Source organism: Schistocerca nitens, chromosome 2 (genome assembly GCF_023898315.1).
Source record: "Schistocerca nitens isolate TAMUIC-IGC-003100 chromosome 2, iqSchNite1.1, whole genome shotgun sequence".
In the NCBI taxonomy this organism is placed as follows: Eukaryota; Metazoa; Arthropoda; class Insecta; order Orthoptera; family Acrididae; genus Schistocerca; species Schistocerca nitens.
Window position 1 is genome coordinate 660,894,651 of NC_064615.1, and position 18,802 is coordinate 660,913,452.

Below are 18,802 nucleotides of genomic sequence, written 5' to 3' on the forward strand. Positions count from 1 at the left end.
CCCGTCCTTCCCTAATCCGATGAGACTGATGACCTCGCTGTCTGGTCTCCTTCCCCAAAACAACCCAACCCATACACGCTGTCCAACGCCAAATCAACATTGACTGCGACTTGAAGTTGATGTTATTATCATGTTTCATTACACAATATAAATACAAAATCCAATTAAATTGCTTGTAGCAATTACAGAATACTTCTTAGTCTCACTAATCTCGTCACATTCGTACTGTGAAATCTGCGGACTTGATTTACTTTTACATCATAGTTCATATTGCTTGCATGTTGAACCATAACCACACTCTCGGGTCTCAAATGTGCCCTCCCAGTACAACGGTAGCTTTGCTAGAAACGATGGATCCCAATTATGTCCACTAGCAGTTCCTCACCTGCTGAAGCTTTCCGGAGCCTGTAAACACAAGCGCTCAAGTGCAATGTCACGGGCCAATATTTCAAGCTGAGAAATAGTTTATGATTAAATAAATTGTAATTTCAAAACTTTGAGAAAGGGTTTCCACTTGGCTGTTAATATCCAAGGGAGTGGGCTTGACACAAAGAGAAAGAAGAAGAAGAGAGAACAGAGGTACACATAGAAACCGTTCCGGGAATACGGCGCAAGCTATGACAGACAGAAGAACTGCAGCCGCCACATCCTGTCTGTGAGAAGAGAACAGTGGGTGCATGCGCGGTGCCGTGGTGCCGGAAGGAACTGCTGTGCAGGATTGCTTAATATCTAGCGTAGCGGGGGCGAGGCGGAGCGCCTGGAGTTATGCTGCCCCGCGCTGCGCGTCCAGATTGCACGCGCCACTGCCACTGGTCGGTGAATACAAATGGCTGCAGATGAGCGGCCAACCGACTCGCCGCAATGCTCGGCATTTACTCCGCGTGAGATTGAAACGCGAATTCCCTTTGTGTCCTCTACCTACACGACTTCAAATAAAATAATAGTGTCCGCTTTGCAGTTATTGTATTGCGCGTTACAGTCACATGCGAAGCACCGAAAGCCACGGGATACTTAATGGATTAAGATGATGAACACTTAATTTTAGATTTTTCCACTCTAACGTGTTACCCTAAAATGATCGGTACTGATTTTACTTACTTGTTGATTGACTTAACGTATGCCAGAGCAAATAAAGTAAGAGAATTGCACACAACACAAAGAATACTTTTAAAGAAAGGAAAGTAAACATAACTCTTTTTTTAATTTTCCCGTTTCATCATGGAAGGCTGTTACAGCAACCGGTTTAGAAGTATTTCAGAACAAAAATTATACAATGTCAATGACGCGTTTCACCCTTTCGGAACATCATCAGTATGTCTACAAAAATAAGAAACCAATCAGATACAATGACATATTTTTCATGTAATCAATTTTCCTATTCTTCGTACGTTATAAGGGGGAACTTTTATTTTTGGGTTTTATGTGTTTGCATTTTTTTGCTTATATGCTAGTTTTATGCACCTTGGTTTTTCGAAAATATGCCTTAAGCCGGTCATACGCGCCACCTGGGGACTTCTTTCTGCACTATACGCGGCACCTGTATCTCAGTTTCTCATAGTAATGTTCGTCTCCACGTCAATACAGACACTGTGGTGCGTGCGGTTCGTACCACGGTTTTGCAAGCGTGGTCCTATCTCGCACTGCCACGGCGTAGCCGGCTGGTGAGCTCAAGGTAACATACAACAATCGTGGAAAATTTTTCCGTCACATATTTGTACTTTCTCGGTGCTATTCTGGCTGTTTTCCTCTTTTTATCATGTGCACTGCCTGGTATAGATGTTTGATGAGGGATGGCTTATATATTCGGTTACCTTGGAGTCTATTTTGCATTATATGTGGTTTTGTGACTAATAGGTCGCATATGTACCAACTTTTACGTAAGTTTTTAATAATTTCAGTTCACGTTGTTTGTGTAGCATTGCAATATGGGATCAAGCCCTTTTCCTGCAGTTGTGCCTGTTTGATTGGTATGCTGCATTGTGGGCAATGAGATAACAAACCAAAAGGGTGAAACGCGTCATTGACATTCAGAGCCAAGACTGTTTTTGTTCTGAAACAAAGTACATATGTTCACATACATTACGAAAGCACATTAATCATATGTAACATAAAAATAGACACAGAACTCTGTAAATGCTTGATGGGAGATTCTGCGGACTTGAAGAAGTAGGATCGTAGCCAGAGCATTACCGCAAAGGGTGTTTCGTAGTGCTGTGGTAGGTGAGTATGATGTTGCTGCAGCATTGATATTGTCTTGACATCGCCTATCCACAACAGAAGATCGAGTTGACATGGACAAATCATTAATAAGTAATTTATAAAGCAGAACTACACTGAGCGAAGGGAACAAATATAATTTTGTACAAGAAGTAAACAAATAAAATACAATTGGATTATACGTTATTCTCTATTTAATTTACAGATAATTTACGGCCTGATAAATCTGTTTGAATAACTTACTTATTCAAATAATTATGCAGATATAAATCTGAAGAATACCGATCTCTTGTCACCACTAGGAGTTTTCTGTCAGACAGTATATAAGTCACACAATGGTACTAGGCAGCTTTGTTTCGAATGGAATACTTGGATGAATGAGGTTAGTATCAGACTAAATGAACAAGGGAAACGAATGTTCACAAAGAACGTTGGCACTGACTCGTAGAAAACCCAAAAAAATATGCCAGGAAATATGAAATAAAAGAAAGCCATAGGCCATCAGGTAACATAATCTGAAATTGACGTAGGAAAAGTGAAGACTTTTTAAACTGGAACGTGTGAGTACTACAAGAGTCCTATCATACCTGCCGTTAGTGACAGCAATCGTAAAATCAGAGTAGTAACAGTGCGTATACTGACAGGTCATGCGTCATTTTTCCCATTTAAAATTGAGGCAGGAATCATGAGCAATCACTGATACCAGCATAGCAGAGGAAGTTGATTTTGTGTTTATTGAAATGTATAATTACAGGCAACGGAAACCATATGATGCCGTAGTAAAAGCGTATGCGTGCTGAAACCCTTCAGAAGTTTGATAGGACCGCTGTTATTTTTTACATTCATAAATGATCTGGCGGAGAGGGTAAGCGGCAGTCTGCAGCTGTTTGCTGATGATGCTTAGGTGTATTTGAAGGTGTCGTCATTGAGTGACTCTAGGAGGATATAAAATGATTTAGATCAATTTTATAGTTGGTATGATGAATTGCAGCTAGCTATAAATGTAGAAAAATGTAAGGTATGCGGATGAGTAAGAAAACAAACCCATAACGTTCGAATACAGTATTAGTAGTCTGCCGCTTCTCACAGTGACGTCGATTAAATATCTAGGAGAAACGTTGCTAAGTAACATAAAATACCGAGTGATGAAAAAGTCAGTATAAACTTGAAAACTGGATAAATCACGGAATAATGTAGATAGAGGGGTACAAACTGACACATGCTTGGAATAGCATGGGGTTTCCTTAGAACCAAAAAAATACAAAAGTTCAAAAAATGACCGACAGATGGCGCTTCATCTGATCAGAATAGCAATAATTAGCATAACAAAGTAAGACAAAGCAAGGATGATGTTCTTTACAGGAAATGCTCAATATGTCCACCATCATTCCTCAACAATAGCTGTAGTCGAGGAATAATGTTGTGAACACCACTTTAATGCATGTCCGGAGTTATGGTGAGGCATTGGCGTCGGATGTTGTCTTCCCTAGATATGTCAGTCGAACAAGATACGCTTGTGACTTCCGGTAACCCCAAAGCCAATAATCCCACGGACTGCGGTCTGGGGACCTGGGAGGCCAAGCATGACGAAAGTGACGGCTGAGAACACGATCATCACGAAACGACGCGCGCAAGAGATCTTTCACGCGTCTAGCAATATACTTTCTTGAGCTTTTGTATTTTTTTGGTTCTAATAAAACCCCATGTCATTCCAAGCATGTGTGACAATTTGTACCTCTCTATCTACACTATTCCGTGATTTATTCAGTTTTCAAATTTATACTGACTTTCTGATAACCCGGTAGAATGGGTATGTAAGGACTGTAGCAGGGAAGAGATTTTTAGGAAAGTGTGGTTCATCTATAAAGGAGACCGCATATAGGATAATAGTGCGACCCATTCTTGAGTACTATTAGAGTATAAGTGATCCATACCAGGTCGGAATAAAGGAAGACATCGAATCAGGTCCGGGGAGAGATGCTGAATTTCTTATCGGTAGGTTCGAGAACACAACTGGGAATCCCTAGAAAGAACGTGTCGTTCTTTCCGAAGGACACTATTGAGAAAATTTAGAGAAACGACATTTGAAGCTGTCTGTAGGTTGATTCTATTGCAGCTAACATACATTCCGCGTAAGGACCATGGAGAGAGATTAGAGCTCGTACGGCAGCATATAGACAGTTGTTTCTCTCTCACTTTATTTCCGAGTGGAACAAGAAAGTAAATGAAATGACTAGCAGTGGCATAGGATACCCTCCGCAACCCATCATACGGTGGCTTGAGGTGTGTATGTGTGTGTATAGATGTAGATATAGAAATCGGTCCGTTGCTCTTTCGCGTCTGCTAATGAGAAGCGGACACGAATCAAAGCAGCCTGGCAACCACTAGGTTAGAGATACAGTCGCCAGTTTGATTCAGCTCTTAATTCCGTCCACAGTGATCTGGTCCTATTAGTGTACAGTACTCCACAAGCCAGCAAATGGCGTGTGTATCATTGTTTCAAACCGCTATCGCATTCGCCTTTCCTGTTCCAGCCGTGAACGGTGAGCGCGAAGAAGGACTGCCCATAATCCTTTGCGTGAGATCAGATTTGTCTAATCTTACATTGACGGTCTTTTCTCGAGATTTAAGTAGGACGAAGACTTTTAGACGAACGTACCACCGTCGCATGCTGTCATTTGTGACAGCGGTATGATCTTTCACTCATCATTTCTTCATGGTGCAGTAGGATTTTGTCAGTTGTTACATTTTCCCCTGAGTGTACAGTGTAGCTTACGTAACTTAGATATTCCTATTTTACCACACATTTATAAAATAACTAAAATAGGTTTTCGGCAAGTAGTATTATCCGAATGAGTTGTATACACACATAAAAATATTGCATCATCCGGTTCCCAGAACTCCAAGAGATAGACGTTGACTGTGGATATTCTTTTACAGACGTAGTCCCTTCCACTAAACCCGCTCAAAGATGTAATCAACCATGCATGAGCAGCACCTATTAGACGGAGGGGGTCCCACAGCCGATCAGTTCCAGTCATTCCGCCAATACCACGGTTCGATCGCTTCCGCATTCTCACTTTGTGCAGGAAGGGCTCTCAACAAGGGAAGGGTCCAAGCGTCTCTGAGTGAACCAAAGCAATGTTGTTCGGATATGAAGGAGATACAGAGAGACAGGAACTGTCGACGACATGCTTCGCTCAGGCCGCCCAAGTGCTACTACTGCAGTTGATGACCGTTACCTATGGATTATGTCTCGGAGGAACCCTGTTAGCAACGTCACCATGTTTAATAACGTTTTTCGTGGAGCCACAGGACGTCATGTTACGACTGATACTGTGCGCAATAGGCTGCATGATTCGCAACTTAACTCCCGACGTCCATGGCGAGGTCCATCTTTGCAACCACGACGCCATGCAGCGTGGTACAGACGGGCCCAACAACATGCCGAATGGACCGCTCAGGATTGGCATCACGTTCCCTTCATCGGTAAGTGTTGCATATCCCTTCAAACAGACAATCGTCGGACACGTGTTTGGAGGGAACCCAGTCAGGCTCAGCGCCTTAAACACACTGTCCAGCGACTGCGGCAAGGCGGAGGTTCCCTGCTGTTTTGGGGTGCCACTATGTATGAAGGCCCGACGTACGCCGCTGATGGTCATGGAAGGCGCCGAAACGTCTGTACGATACGTGAATGCCATCCTCTGACCGATAGTGCAACCATATCGGCAGCATATTGGAGATGCATTCGTATTCATGGACGACAATTCGCGACCCCATCGTGCATATCTTGTGAATGATTTCCTTCAGGATTACGACATCGCTAGAATAGAGTGGCGATTCTCCAGACATGAACCCTATCTAACATGCCTGGGATAGATTGAGGTCTGTTTATCGACGACGTGACCCACCAACCACTCTGAGGGATCTACACCGAATCGCCGTTGAGGAGTGGGACACTCTGGACCAACAGTACCTTGATAAACTTGTTGATAGTAAGCCACGACGAATACAGGCATGCTTCAATGCAAGAGGATGTGCTACTGGGAATTTGAGGTTCCGGTGTGTACAGCAGTCTGGACCACCACATCAGAAGGTCCCGCTGTATGGTGGTACAACGTGCAATCTGTGGTTTTCATGAGCAATAAAAAGAGCAGAAATGATATTCATGTTGATCTCTGTTCCAACTTTCTGTACAGGTTCCGGAACTCTCGGAACCGAGGTGATGCAAACCTTTTCTTGATGTGTGTATTACAGTAAGTTGTTTCTCTTTAGGTAGACACTAAAGCAGCTATGATACTTACCAGAAACGGAACAACTTTATTGACACTGATTAAGTTTCCAGAATAGTAAAGGAAGTGACACATATCGCTCCATGCTAACAAGGGGACTACTCGTCATTACCGACTTTGTCCAGATGTGTGGTACAGAAAAGGAAGTGATAGAAGCGTTTACAAAAAAATATAGTATTTTTGGCAAGAGTCGGGTGAGATATAAGTTGTTAGTCTAGTTTAGGGCAGTGGCTAGAGCAACGGAAATTTGACAGTTGCGGCTACGAGTCACTATGACGGAAGATTTACTATTTTATTTTATTTTTATTTTCAATATTTACGTTACTTAGACTGCGGGGAATACGAAATAATGCTAAATATATTGTGAAAATAATTTGTGGTAAGGTCTTACGGGACCAAACTGCTGAGGTCATCAGCCCTTAAGCTTACGCACTACTTAATCTAAGTTAAACTAACTTACACTAAGGACAACAGATACACCCATGCCGGAGGGAGGACTCGGATCTCTAACGGGGAGAGCCATGCGGGCCATGCAATGCGCCAGACCGCACGGCTACCCTGCGCGTCCAATATATTGCCCTTCTGAATATTTTCATAAAAGTCATGAAAAGGAAAGGCTGGGGAAAGTAGGAGGTTGAAATTAAATTTCCTGGAAAGCAATGTAAGGCGTACTCGGGAGCTGCGTACACTAAATTAGATGTTATTTTATACTTGCTCGGTATCTTATACAAAAGCTGCATTTTTGCGATTACATAGTGGTTTTTATATTTCTATAGAAAAACAAACTTGTTTCACATTCACGAAAGGGCCACTCCAGTCACACAGTTTTGCAACAAGCCGCTTGTAACGCATTATTTCACCAAATGTCGGCGACGATAGATAGTGAGGTGCCGTCGACTGTATTTTGATCCAGCCGTTCTGGGATGCCGTTTCATTCTCTCCTTCTCGGTCAGATAAGAGCAGTTTCGAAGGTCTTTTTATCAAATTCTTCATTTGATGATAGAAATAGACGTCACAGGGAAGCACTAGCAGATCGCGTTTGGGGGAAACAGTTTAATACTGCACGATGGCAATCCTTCTTCATCACGAAAAATCTCGCCGTATGTTTGTGGATTTAATAAAATATTGACATTGGCTGAGGAGATCTCTGCCGAAAACTCGTGGACAGCTAACCCACCTGACGCGTCTAGAAACCCGAGAGTATTTTGTTAACGGATATCTCCGTGAGAACATAAGTCCATACATTTGTGGATTTGTTTGTCCTATACAAGAGTCAGCCCGCCCGGTTAGCCGTGCGATCTAACGCACGGGTTTCCGGACTGGGAAGGAGCACCCGGTCCCCGGTACGAATCCGCTCGGTGGACTTGTTTTGAGGTCCTGTGAGCCGGCCAGGTTGTGGATGGTTTTTAGGCGGTTTTCCATCCTCCTCGGCGAATGTGGCTGGTTCCCCTTATTCCGCCTCAGCTACACTGTGCCGGCGATTGCTGCGCAAACAAGTTCCCCACGTACGCGTACACCACCATTACTCTACCTCGCAAACATAGTTGTTACACTTGTCTGGTGTGAGACGTTCCCTGCGGGGGTCCACCGGGGGCCGAACCCCACAATAACCCTGCAAGGGTTGATCGGTGTGGGGTGGCGGAGGGGTAAAATGGACTGCGGTAGTCGTCGTGGCGTTGCGCAGCATTTGTGCACCGCCGCCGTCAGTGTCAGCCAGTTTGCCGTGGCATACGGAGCTCCATCGCAGTCTTTAACACTGGTAGCATGCCGCGACAGCGTGGACGTGAACCGTATGTGCAGTTGACGGACTTTGAGCGAGGGCGTATAGTGGGCATGCGGGAGGCCGGGTGGACGTACCGCCGAATTGCTCAACACGTGGGGCGTGAGGTCTCCACAGTACATCGATGTTGTCGCCAGTGGTCGGCGGAAGGTGCACGTGCCCGTCGACCTGGGACCGGACCGCAGCGACGCACGGATGCACGCCAAGACCGTAGGATCCTACGCAGTGCCGTAGGGGACCGCACCGCCACTTCCCAGCAAATTAGGGACACTGTTGCTCCTGGGGTATCGGCGAGGACCATTCGCAACCGTCTCCATGAAGCTGGGCTACGGTCCCGCACACCGTTAGGCCGTCTTCCGCTCACGCCCCAACATCGTGCAGCCCGCCTCCAGTGGTGTCGCGACAGGCGTGAATGGAGGGACGAATGGAGACGTGTCGTCTTCAGCGATGAGAGTCGCTTCTGCCTTGGTGCCAATGATGGTCGTATGCTTGTTTGGCGCCGTGCAGGTGAGCGCCACAATCAGGACTGCATACGACCGAGGCACACAGGGCCAACACCCGGCATCATGGTGTGGGGAGCGATCTCCTACACTGGCCGTACACCACTGGTGATCGTCGAGGGGACACTGAATAGTGCACGGTACATCCAAACCGTCATCGAACCCATCGTTCTACCATTCCTAGACCGGCAAGGGAACTTGCTGTTCCAACAGGACAATGCACGGCCGCATGTATTCCGTGCCACCCAACGTGCTCTAGAAGGTGTAAGTCAACTACCCTGGCCAGCAAGATCTCCGGATCTGTCCCCCATTGAGCATGTTTGGGACTGGATGAACCGTCGTCTCACGCGGTCTGGACGTCCAGCACGAACGCTGGTCCAACTGAGGCGCCAGGTGGAAATGGCATGGCAAGCCGTTCCACAGGACTACATCCAGCATCTCTACGATCGTCTCCATGGGAGAATAGCAGCCTGCATTGCTGCGAAAGGTGGATATACACTGTACTAGTGCCGACATTGTGCATGCTCTGTTGCCTGTGTCTATGTGCCTGTGGTTCTGTCAGTGTGATCATGTGATGTATCTGACCCCAGGAATGTGTCAATAAAGTTTCCCCTTCCTGGGACAATGAATTCACGGTGTTCTTATTTCAATTTCCAGGAGTGTATTTGACCACGGCCACACAGACGTGAGTGATGCGGATCGAAAACGAAGCTGTCGGCCTCTACCACCCAAAACAATGCTCAGGGACTCGAAAAATTGATCCATAGCAATCGCGGACTATCCGATGTTGAGGAATTCACACAGCTGTTCTTAAATTGCTCCGTGACCAGCGAGCTGAACTCTGTCATCGAGGAACTTGACGATGGGCAGATCGTTCTGACCGGTGTTCACAGAGATTTGATGACTGTAGAGAAATAATTTCATTGATAAGTAGTAGAAAAATTATGACAAGTAGCTTTGCCTCTTGGAACTGCATTTCAGTTTTAGTAAAGGTAACTTGTCCTGTCATCATAATGTGTAATTTACATTTTGAAATCCAGTTGTAGCAACTGTCAATGCTGTCGAATGTTTCTCAAAATAATTAGGTAATATGCTAATCATGAAGTCAAATTCGCATGGCATAGTAACTTTCCATCTCCGTAAAGCGATATTAGCGTGAAAGTTGGGACTAAACAGCTCTTTGATGGGACTCTCAACGGATTTGTAGTCCATATCGTCCGCTGAGTTCGCCAGAAGTTTGCAAGATAACATAATGCTACGATAATCATTGGGCTCCTTCATCGGGAAGCTCTCGAATAGCTTCAAATACTTCTTTCGTTCCACTCTACTGAATCACGTATTAACTACACACCAAACCATTATCCTGATCCATTGATTTATATAGTATATCCCTCATCTAGATTCGTCCCATACGACTGTCTCAATGTGTCGTGGAATTGTCATAACGAGAGGCCGAAAACAGTATCACCAGTTCCCGTTCCATGGCGCATACGTATTGGAGCTGCGCCTTCGTGGTTCAATAGCGTCCCATATATGTCCGTCATGACTCAGGTCAGAAACCAAACGCAAGCGTCTAGGTGTCAAGGAGTGTTCCTCAATGCATTCTAAAGCAATTCTACACAAACGGTTTGTTGCAATGTCTGTGGCGTTGATGCTGTATCAAGACCTCCCCTACTAAGCAATGTAAAGATTCACCTTGCTCCAAAACCCATATAAACACTTCATTAGTGGCAAGCGTAACACATTACCTAACATCAGTTTCGACACATCAGTAGTGTGCCATTAGCTTGTACCAACCTGCTGAGGGCTCGTCATTGCGGGAGGAACTATTCTCGTTTCGACTATCCTCTGTCAATTTTTTTACACCAAATCTATCATGTATGTCCTGTGTCTATCGGTCAGATACGTACACCGAATAGCGACGGATTATTGTCCGTCCCCCCCCCCCCCCCTCGAACGAAGAGGTTATTCTGGTTGGAATGTTTGCCGAACCGTTTCTTTGTCCGGCATTAAGCAGGTGTCCTAAAAAATCACTATTTTGCACAATAACAGTGTCACTTCTTTATTAAAACGGCCAGTTTCATATAAACAACAGAACATTTCCAGGCATCGATAAAAACAGAAAAAAGGCCATGGCGAGGAACAATGGTTACAAACCAATTCAACTATTGTATATCCACAAAACGTTGACCCTCTTAATCTATGCATACTGAGAACATTGGTTGCAGATTATCGTCCGAATACTATCATCTGTATATGGAACGCCGTTATATATCAACAACACCAAGTTAAAAGCTAAAAGATGTAAAAAAACACCCGTTTTCTGTTGGAGGTAATAAGCTGTCTGGGGGAAGTACGACGACAGACAAAAGTAAAATATTAACTTATATCACGAGGACAGCGTCAAAGATTGTAGACGTCAAAATGCTGTCTGTGGATAAATGGACTCTCATTTAAGGTGTGCTTCCGGTGTCAACAATAAAGATAATTCGATAACATAGAAACCTGTGAAAAAGGTATTACAGGCAAATGTTAAGGATGTATACAGTTACTTAAGAGTCACTTCCTACATATTTACAGTAAAATAATATGAATAGAAATTATAAATTTCTTTTGCACAATACGACACTTGGTCACACAGAGAGTTGCACGCAAGCATATCACATACGGGACACTATAGTTGGTGAATACTCAACACAAATTACTAAGGTATCTTTCTTTATGTTAGGAGTAAACGAAGAACAATCACTGTTCATTAGTATCTCTAATGTCTTTGAGAGTATTAGTGCATCATTAGACTACACAGCATTATTTGCAAATAACATCGAAAAAATCCGGAAAAAGGGGTATCTACAGTACTTCTATGTACATATCTCAGTTGATAGCTTCAGATTCCATAAAACGTTGAACAAATTTCAACTATTCATTGATCATTTCAATAAAACACAATGTTTTAAAATTATCTGACATAACGGAACCAAGAAATATAGATGCAGCTCAATTAAGTAACAACAAAATCAGAACCCCTTAAGTATTTAGAAACGTGAAATACTGTAAAATAAATATTGCGGTGTTTATAATATTACCACTGTGTGTACAAAGTCTTGTCGAAGCCCTTCATCCACCAATGAAATATTTATTGTGTCTACGCTACATAGAATAAGATGTACATATTTATATATTAGAGACATTCTGGTCAGGGGTAGATCTGCAAATTGTAATATTCGAAGAAATAGTTCAAAGCCAATATCGCATTTAAATGTTTATTTTGAACTAATGACCAGTGTCCACAGCACCTTGCTGGCGAAATTGTTAAAATATATGGCATTACGAGAGCCGAAGATGACAGCAAAGTACTGCCGAAACCAGTCATTTCGAAGCAAATATTTAAATGCAATATTGGCTCTGAAGTATTTCCCCAACTATGTGTATATTTATTTTAAATCATAAAAACTATGTATGGAGCGCGGCTGTTTAAAAATCGAGAATTACCAGCCATAATCACATACGTGTCCCTTGAGATTGAGCTTCCTACGATTCCCTCATTAGTTAGTGACCTCCCCTCAGTATCTGGAACGTGAGATTATTGTTGAAGGGGCATTACCAGGAGACGAGGGAGATGTTGCAAACACGGTCAAATACTACTTTCTGGGGGGCGGCACTAGCGTATGCAGAGAACGTCGCATAAACTGAGGCATTGTTGTGGGTGTAGTACTACACTTTTATACAGCAAAAATACCATTCTAACAATGCTGTCTAAGGATTGTGTGTCACATTGGCAGGTCAAAGGCAAACTAAAAATACGTATCTCAATTATTAAAGTCAGTCAAGGGAAGCCAGAACGTAAAACTACGTTATCACAATCTGACTAAAAGAAACTACCGGTTAATAGGACACATCATGAGCCAACGGGTAATAGTCAGTTTGGTAACAGAATTCTATGTATCTATGTGTTTGCGAGTGAGTGTGTTTGCGGGGGAGGGGGGGGGGGTTAAAGCTGCAGAGGGAATGTAAAATCCAGTGAACACATTGAAATGGATGTTGATTTCAGTAGAAACGAATAGATGCACTGACTTTTACAGGACAGACTAACGTGGAAAGCTGCACAACTGTACTATAGGGTAAAACATTAACAATAACTATGAGAAATCATATTTTGGCGATTCTCATTTAGCCATATCTGGAAACTGGATTATGCATTTGAATCTTCTGTTATCTAGCAAAATATGTGAGGCTATGATAGCGAAACAACGATTCAGTTATACATCGCTCAGATTCTTGTTGTTCAGACTGGAAACATCGCCAGAAATCTCTCGATAGAAAACAGATACAGTTTTCTTCTTTTTCTGAGGATAAAAATTACTGTATTGTGTAACGGATAATCCATTTATGCAATCACAGTAGACAAACGATGTAATTAACAATATTCGAGGAGATTCGATATTTTGCTTGTTTTCTCAGTTATATGCTTCCTTTTTTTTTTTTTTTTGTAACAGTCCCCTACTTCCACCAAAGCCCAACATGATGGTGTGAATGGGAAAGAAAACATACAACTCTTGTCATATACTGAACACTAAGGTGTAGAAAATAGGCCAGGACATGACAACCTCAACAAGATCAAAGTACCATCCTGTCTCCGTGATGAAACTACGTTGCGCCTCGAGAAATGGAAAAAAATTGAATTTATGTTTACACTGTCATTTTATACATGCATGCTCATATAGCATGAAATTTACTGTACATATTGCGGCATTAAAAATCTAAGGAGGAGCACATTTAACCCTGTGTTGCGTCCTTGTACTTTCTCAGTGCTTCCCCGTTCCAGCCCTGAGAATATAGGTCACAAAGCATTAGTCTGCTATCCTCATGAACATTCTCTACTGCAACACCGCAGTCTTTATATCGATCAGGAAAAGTACAGATTATCAAATACATGCCAGACACTAATAATTTCAGACTACAGTTAAGTTTCAAATGTCATTTGCACACATTTTTAATTTTAATTTTCTACAACTTTCATGTTTACAAAATCTATTTTGTGACACAGGCTAAACTTTATTTTATCACATCTTCTTCCGTAAAAAATAAGATATGATACACAATAATGGCGTAATAAATAAGCGAGGATGCGCAATAAGTAGCAGGAATATTAATTTTTGAGTTATTGTTTACCTTATAAATAATTTACGAGTTACATCTGCAACGATAGAACATTACAGCTGTAACTTCTAAATCCGATTTAATTCTGTTGAATCCGGTATGTTCATTTATAGTTATATACACTGCATCTGTGCAAAAAAATAGTCCTAAGTTTTTCCGACTGTTTTCATACTGTTCCCAATTTGCTCCTAGCTTTATACAGCCCTTTCATCTATATCTACCTGCCTCATGCAATATACAATATTACTTTACATATACTAATATTTTTATTCACCTAAAACACTTCTCCTTTACAGCCCACTCATGTAGGAAATTAATTAACTAATTAATGTTTGGCATCTAAACAAATGCGCTATTAAAAAGTGTCACTTCTAGTAAAGGACTGCAATAGACATCACACCTGAAGAGTTGTTTCATAAATAGAAACACAATCCTGAAGCAAATTCCTAAGGAATTGTGCATAGATATAAGTAACTAATGAAAGCTGTAGTCTAATACCCTTGGTACACGTAATTGTTAAGTAGCGCTTAAACACATCACACTACTGTCAGACTTCACCTTCTGTTCTGCTAAGTGGAACTGAAAGTGTCGTTCTTTAACATACACAGCATAAAGTTGCTACACTTACGTTAGTCTGCCACAAAGCATATGCCCCATCTCCAGCAGCCTAATACTGGGTAAACAGGCCTGACTGTGGCCAATCAGCAGGAATACATCTGCATCCGCAATCAACCGTCGTTTACCATATTATCAAATTAGTACAACGTGCCAGCATTCGCCAATATGCTCACGTCTCTTTTCCTCCAACATGTGCCCACTGAGACAGCATCGAGGCAATTTCAGAATCAGCTCTATGGGATGAAATATCGTTTGGTATACTAGTATAAACTAGTACAGAGTCATACACTAATAACTTCTTTCGGAAACAATTCATGCTGTGACAGATTTCAGGAACACACACAGGGAGAGAGGCTTTAATGGTTCGTTTGGAAAAAGTCATGATGGTCATCTTTCTTAGACTGTCCTCAGTTACACCTTTCCATTCGGCTATCCCTATGTAACAATGTTGGCTTCACTTCTTGAAACTGCCATCCATAGACTATTGTGGATCTTGAAGGTCAGATAAGGAAGCTCAGAGCCAGCAGCGTCGTTCATCTTCTACAATGGCAGTTCCATTCGTTTCCCTAGTCTAAGTATGTCACTTTTTCTTTAAAACATTTCCTTCCACCGAAGTTAGGGTGGTGGCACCTGATTACGGATGACGCTGGGCAGCAGTTGGCTTTTTCCCATCCTACGATGGTGGTAAGTTTTCGCAGCACTGGATAATTGTAAGGTATCCACCGTGATATATCTGGTCACTTTCTGTAGCCTTTGGATTCAGACTGCTGGGGTACCAATACGGTCAACCTTCTAACAAAGATTCAGTCAATGCGTCTGCCTCCTTTTGGAATATATACCAGCTGTTCCACCTGCTCAAATAAACTGCCGCATTTCCTAATGAGTTCGTTGAACATTGGGGCATTTGCTCCTTAGAAGTAGAGCAAAACAATACCTCCGGGAGCGAGCCTAATCATCTGACTACCCAAGTTCTCCTTTTAGAGTGAAAGAAGAACTTCTCCGGGAAGTACTAAAAGGTTTCGTCTACTCTAAAGGTTTCATCTTTTTCTTGCTTAACAGACATTATCCATTAAAAAACGGAAAAAGACGTCAACTGTTTTGTGAAATGATTTGTCCATAAGTTAGGACTAAAACAGATTAGAGAAAGAATTGACGCGCGTTTGAATGATGTACGAAATTATGTACAGCACCTGAGATGCTCGTACGTTAATGACGTATGGAGACCACTACGTGAAATGCCACCAAACGAATATCCTCTTGTACTCTTTAAAATTATGAGATTCAGAGTTAAACATTAAACTTTAAATCTCATTTGATGTACCTGATCTTGAACGTCACTTAAAGGCATGTCAAATGTTTCTGTGTTCCATTTCCTACTTTTAGCCAAATCGTTTCAAAAATATTTGACTGTTTGACTCATTTTTTTTCAAATTATGTTCAGGGACCTTGAAATAGAGTACATTCAAATAATGATTGGTGTTCACTTATTATTCCGATTATGTAGATAAAGAGAAGGCAGAAAATTTTCAATTGATGCTGTTATTTGATATTTCTTAACACTTCATTTAATTAGCTAGCAGCAGCTGTTCCTACCCCAGATTACTTTCAAGCATTTTTTTATTTTTCCAAAACGGGACCTCACATTGGCCACTTTGATACCCCATTTTTCCAATTCCCAGTCTTCGTTTGGCTACGGAAATCTGGAGAAGAATCTTGGGGCTCCTCAATACAATTCTACTGGGAAGTACAAGGAATGTCTGGCCACACAGGGATTGAACATAATTCCTTAATGCACGTTTGAACTACAAATTACTAAAATTACAAAATTCCACATGGTTCACATAATTAGCAAACTTAAAAGGGTAGCCTCCAAAAAAGAAATGAGTAGTTAGCAATTTCCAAATTAAGATTACAGAAACGCAAGAACTTAGATATAATGAAATTTACCATATGCACTTTACTTCAATGAGCATTTGAGAACAAGATAATTTAATCTGAACGGCGTAGGCCTTTAAATAAAAGCTTTTAAAAGTGCGTAAAGGAATCTGCACAAACTCAAAGTGGCACCCAACCGAACTTCACTGGGCACATCCAGCGACACGTTGCGGGCAGGCCAGCGACCCCCCCCCCCCCCCCCCCGACCCCCTGTAGACGTCTGGATGCCGATGTCTGTACCGTCCTTTTCATGGGTGTTTAATGGTCACTTGGCAATCTGTTCTAGCCAGTACTTGAAAACAAAGCAAGGTCCTTCAGCCCGTATAAGTTTGAATTCTGGGAAGTGGATATTTTGCTGAAAGTTACTGTTGTTGTGCTATCTTTTCATTTAGTGCACTGTCAGCCACTTAAAACTTAAAGGTTTAAGGTATTTAGAATTTTTGGAAGATCAATTGTGGGCCTTCAGCTGCTTAAAGCTTTATTCTCAAAATTTCCCCTTAACCGAAAACATTGCGGCCTTCTGCCTTAAAAGATTATGGTAATACATTTTAAAATTTTGAAATTTAATCGTGGCCTTCATCCGTTTGTATTGCACCGTGTCTATGTTTGTACTATCGACAAAAAAATGGTTCAAATGGCTCTGAGCACTATGGGACTCAACTGCTGAGGTCATTAGTCCCCTAGAACTTAGAACTAGTTAAACCTAACTAACCTAAGGACATCACAAACATCCATGCCCGAGGCAGGATTCGAACCTGCGACCGTAGCAGTCTTGCGGTTCCAGGCTGCAGCGCCTTTAACCGCACGGCCACTTCGGCCGGCGTACTATCGACATATACTTACATATTTTAATTATTTTATTTGCAATTTTAACTGCGTGTCTTTAGTCACTTGAAATTTATATCGTTGTTTTTTAATATTTCTTGTTTGGTGGCCTTCAGCCGTGAAAGAATTGGATTTTGAAACTCATAGATGTAAAGATTCGGCTATGTGCCGTTTTGGTTTAATTGTGTTATTAAATTACAATAAATTACAATTTTGAAGTGAAACTGACCCCACCTGTTCTGCCCAGCGGGTTTAGAGGGCGTTTCGCTGGTAGCAGAGAGTGGTTATGCTTGTGCTTACCAACATAGTTGCGGTCAGATTCACTGTTGATTAGATTGTGTCTGTGGCATCGTATTGTTTTGCTTGTTGTTGTCTCAGGTGTTAAGATAATGGCAGTCAGGCAGTGTTCGGGGATTTGCCTGATACTAGTTTACGCGTTGGCAGTAAGGCGTCAACCGACGGAGGGTAGTGTTCCAGAATTGGTAGCCCGTTTGCGAGCTGCAGTGCTGCAGCCGGTTGACGTCACCTCGGCAGTGATCGGTGAGACAGGTGCGGCCATCCAATTTCTCGGTGTGGCGCTTAAAGTTCTTGAGGATACTATTGGTCTCCTAGAAGGAACCCAGCCTAGTGACAGTCAGTTGGGTCGGGTGCGGGCACAGTTGGCGCATTTAACTAATCGGGTGGCTGATCTGAGTGCGTTATATCTGGGAAAGCGTCACAAAAAATTGGCCGCTGAGTTGGGAACTCTGGTGAGAGTGTTGCAGTTTAAGCTTACATGCTTGGAGTTGGATGGGAGGAAGGTTGAAGATAGCAACTTGCGCTATGAGAGGCAATATGGGGGCCAGGCTGGGGGTAGCATTGTTCCAGCGGCTGTAAAGTTAGATGCCGTCTTTGCTAAGTTGCCTAACCCTCTGGCTTATTTCTTTAAGGGTCTGACCGAATAGATTGTAGAGCGAATTGATCCAGTGGAAAATCTATTGTGGTTGTTGGTTCGTCTCCAACAGCACGCGGCCGCTTTTCACGTTCCGCACCACGTGATCCTGTCGTTGCTATACCCGCTAGCCAGAGGCGAGTTGCAGAATATTCTCTCGCGAGCCATGGCGGAAGAGTTTACCTTGCAACAATTTTGGGGCTCGTAATTAGTCAAAGATTAACCACCGGGGTTCGGTAACAACTTGAGTGCCTCCACAATTGGGATGTGCAGCGGGATGACGAGCAGGTATATCAGTATGTCGATAAAGTCCACACAGCCTCCTGAACGCGAATTAGTTTCTATCGTTCGGAAAGGAATGCGTGCGGCGGATAAGTCGCATTTGGTTTTCCGTAGGCAGCCTGAGAACTGGGGAGAACTCCGTGTTGTGGTTATAGCAGCATCCGCATTACCCCTTGTGAGCCACGAGCGTAGGGAGGTTGCAGGGCTCGACATAGGGGCCAATTCCGGATTATCCACATCCGTTGAAGTTAGCAAAAGGGAA